General features: G+C 34.2%; 1 protein-coding gene across 8 annotated transcripts in view; it reads right to left on the bottom strand.

The window, feature by feature from the left end:
- The window catches only part of LOC106884166 (protocadherin Fat 4), a 693,587-nt gene extending 689,315 nt beyond the window's left edge, over positions 1-4,272 (bottom strand). For all 8 annotated transcript variants that reach the window (XM_052973410.1, XM_052973407.1, XM_052973404.1 and 5 more), the window contains exon 1: positions 3,906-4,272. The gene's annotated coding sequence lies outside the window, so the exon portion shown is untranslated. The remainder of the gene's footprint in view (positions 1-3,905) is intronic.
- Between the last annotated feature and the right edge of the window lie 6 nt (positions 4,273-4,278).

Here is a 4,278-nt window from a genome sequence, read left to right as displayed (position 1 = left end):
TATATAATGTTTCCTTTTGATATTTTTCCTTCCACCATATTGTCAATACAGCAAAAGTAATTAATCTGTAAACAGCGGAAGTGAAGAGACCCGGAAGTAAGCAGTAAATTTTTGGTCGTTATAATCAACCCGAAGATTTATTTAACGCAATGTAACCTTTGTACGTTCGCCCTCTGTTCTGTACGGATTTCATAGATTTTTCTGCACATCACAATTCCGAACACTGTAAAGTTAATAAAATACAACCTTTGTTAAAGAAAACGTGTATCTAAGATTATATTGAAATAACTTTTTATTATCATTTCTCGCTCTTTTAGTTATGAAGTTACGTTAAATATAGCGAATAGTACATATTGTGTATATATGTGCGTGTACTTCTCCCCCAAACACACGCACAAACATATTTATATATACGTGTATTTATGCATATTTATGCATGTTTTTGAGAGTACCTTATTTCCATACGTATGCGTGTATACATGTATTTATGGATATGCATACACACACATACATGAACGTGTGTATATATGCACACATGTTTATAAATACATGCACACACTGAAACAGGGACGTGTATGTATAGTGTATATATTTGTGTGTGTGTGTGTGTGTATATATAAATAAATATTTATCTATCTATCTGTCTGTCTGTCTATCTATCTATCTATCTATCTATCTATCTATCTATCTATCTATCTATCTATCTATCTATCTATCTATATATATATATATATACATGTTAGACTTAGAAGGGAGTATAAACAACATCAAGCTAGTGAGTTTAAACATATATATGTCCTATTACTTGAAGATCGTTCACATCGAGAAACTCGTTGGAATAAACATCAAATTTCTTAAACTAGGAATTTAAATAAATTCACACTCTTAGACACGTACACTGCACACGAATTTTTATTGATAGTCATCGTAAATTATCTTGTACACATCTACACGTGTTCATAATACAAATAAACTCCACCTAAATGATGGTGATTTCGATGCACCAAAACCAGCAAGGAGAAAGCAGTCCTCGTCATAGTTTTAAAATCCAAGGGAAATATTTCCGTCGCTAATCTCCTAACTTGCAGACAGGAAGAATGTAGGAGATATTCAGTAGAAGTGTAGTAAACCGAAAGTGAAAGCTGTGTAACTTGAGGGAGAAACTTAGAATGAGATGACAGAACATTGGAATGCGAAAAATTTGCTTAGAGTCAGGACTGGGTATGTTATGTATGTATGTATGTATGTATGTATGCATGTATGTATGTATGCATGTATGTATGTATGCATGTATGTATGCATGTATGTATGTATGCATGTATGTATGTGTATGTGTGTGCGTATAAATATATATATATATATATTAGGTATACAGATGTTTAAAACAATATATCGAAGAATTGTATTGATACGATAGAATTGCGAATTCTTTTTGTGTGTGTGTGTGTGTGTGTGTATGTATATATGTATGTATGTATGTATTATACATACATACACACACATATATATGTATGTATGTGTTATGTATACATACACATATATATATGTATATATCTATGTGTTATGTATACACACACATACACGTATGCACATGATAGTTAGAAATGCAGAATTATAGAATTTAGCGTTGCATTCCTGCATTTTGCAGTGTAAAAAGCATCGTTAGGCAGTAGTTATTTATGTTCTCATATTATCATATTATCCTGTAAGTCTTGTGACTTGTGTACATTAAGGGTCCGTGTATTTGATGCACATACACACACACACACACACACACACACATATATATATATATATATATACACATACATATATACATATATACACACACACATCGTGAATAAGGACCAATACTGAGACTATCCTAGACCGGCGGTGTGTTGTCTGCCATACATATGTATACAGACATGCATACACACGTATGTACACGCGCACGCACACACACACACATACACACACACACACACACACACACACACATTCACGTAATATACTCAACATAAATCTGGGAAGACTATATGGCTCAAATAAGGATTTAATACACTATAGCGTAGAGTATATATATACCTTGTGTGTGCTTTATTGTGAAAGCGAGAGGCCCTTAACAGAGATCGTAAGCTTCACGGGTCTAGCTGATCTATCTATCTATCTATCTATCTATCTATCTATCTATCTATCTATCTATCTATCTATCTATCTATCTATCTAAATATATATATATATATATATGTATATATATATTTCGTGTATGCGTGTAAAGTAAATATACGGATTTATTGCAATTCCATTATTTACGATTCTGATTTCGCGTAGATATTGAACAGACCCCACCAAATAATTTATAATTTCATACCATTGCCACTGAATACATGCCTCGGTTTGACTAAGGCGTACCTTGTGAGGTTCACATGAGTCTGTGAGTCTAAAATGTGTTTATATACATGCGTGCGTGTGTGACTGTGAATTATGTGTGATTATAAGATAATGGGTATACGTAAGTATGTGTGTGTGTATGTGCGATCGGCATGTGTGTGCATGTGCATCTATATATATATATATATATATATATAAATATATATATATGATATGATATGATATGCAAAACGTGCGAATGTATATCTGTACGCATGTGCACATACATGTAACAGTGTGCATTTAAACAATGAGAACATGTGTGTGTGTGTGTGTGTGTGTGTGTGTGTGTAGTATGGGTTAGTTTTGCGAAATAAATTTACGGTCTGAAATCAATACAGTCTCCAGTGCAGGCGGTGTGCCGGTCATTAAATGGGTGGCCATTGAACGACGAGCCTCAGGAAGAGGATGGCATATCGCTTTCCGACTGAATTCAATGAATGAAGCTGCGTTTCATTGCTTTAGGTTAAAGATCTAATCTTGACCAACAGCAATGAGAAAGCTTCTGCGCGGTTGCACGGCCTATTGGAAATAATAGCACCGAAATCACTCCTCAAATCATTAAATCACACCTTTAGAGTATGCAAAAGTAATGAAATATAGGGAGAAAAACGGAAAAAGAAAGAGGGAAAAGGAGAAAACGAGAGCATGTTGGACGATGTAGTAGTAAATATATACGGAAAAAGAAATAGAGAAAGAAAGAAGCGGGGTAATTACGGCTGGAGTGCATTTGCCCAAACATCTGCTCAGTCAGGTCTTGCCTAGGGCTAAACAACAAAACCGACAGCGATGATATGATCATTATGATGACAAGCAACCACGACGATTACGACGATGATGATATCCGACACCGTGTGTGTGTGTTTGTGTGTGTGTGTGTATGGTGTGTGTGTATTTATGGTGTGTGTATGTGTGTGTGTGTGTGTGTGTGTGTGTGTGTGTGTGTGTGTGTGGTGTGTATGTTTTGTTATGTTGTTGTATGTGTAATGATCGTAATTTCTGTGAATCGGAAGGGGAAAATAGGCTGGGAATAATAATAATAATAATAATAATCGTAATACAATATATAAACTAAAGCATGAAGTACAAGTGGTTAATATTGGTTTGAAGGAGGCAATGATGGAATATTGATCGATAATATAAGGAGAGTTTGAAGAAATGATGAAGAAGCGGGGGAGGGTGGTGTGGGGGTAATAGACAAGAAAAAAAAAATTCAACGAAAATAAAATGAAAAAAGAATATAATAAATATCAAGATTTAGAAAGGAAAAAAAAATCTCTTTTTTTTTTTTACAAGATACTTAAACATTGCCGTATAAGCAGGAAATAGCAACGAAATTTTGGAAAGAGGACAGATTCCGGGGGTCCGTTCGATTTGAGGATGAAAGTGAGAGAATGAAAGAGAAAGAGAGGGACGGAAGGAAAGGGGGAGGGGGACAGAGAAAGGGGGAGGCGTCAGGAATAAAATTTGAAATAAGGAAGGAAAATTCTTACCTTTATTTTATGTCCAGAATGATACCATTTTACCATGGTCAGGTTAGTTATTGTAGTTAATTAATAACAGTAGCAACAGTGAGGTTTCATTATTGTAGTAGTAGTAGTAGTAGTAGTAAGGATAGCAGTAGTAGTAGTAGTAATTGTTGTTTTCTTTTTGTAAAAAAAAAAACAAGAAATAAACCGAACGATTCTCTCTTTTTCTCTTTTTTTTTTGTTAAGGCATTATTCGTTGTTATTGTTGTAATTATAATCTTCTTTTCTGACGCCTCTTTTTCTTTTTGTTTTAATGCACCGAACAGATCAACAATAGAAGACGGGGAATGGTGGGGATACAGACACAGATGTATATATATATATATATATATATATA

Source organism: Octopus bimaculoides, chromosome 1, assembly GCF_001194135.2.
Source record: "Octopus bimaculoides isolate UCB-OBI-ISO-001 chromosome 1, ASM119413v2, whole genome shotgun sequence".
Classification (NCBI taxonomy): Eukaryota; Metazoa; Mollusca; class Cephalopoda; order Octopoda; family Octopodidae; genus Octopus; species Octopus bimaculoides.
Note: the sequence above shows the minus strand (reverse complement) of the source record. Positions and strands in the feature narration are given on the sequence as shown.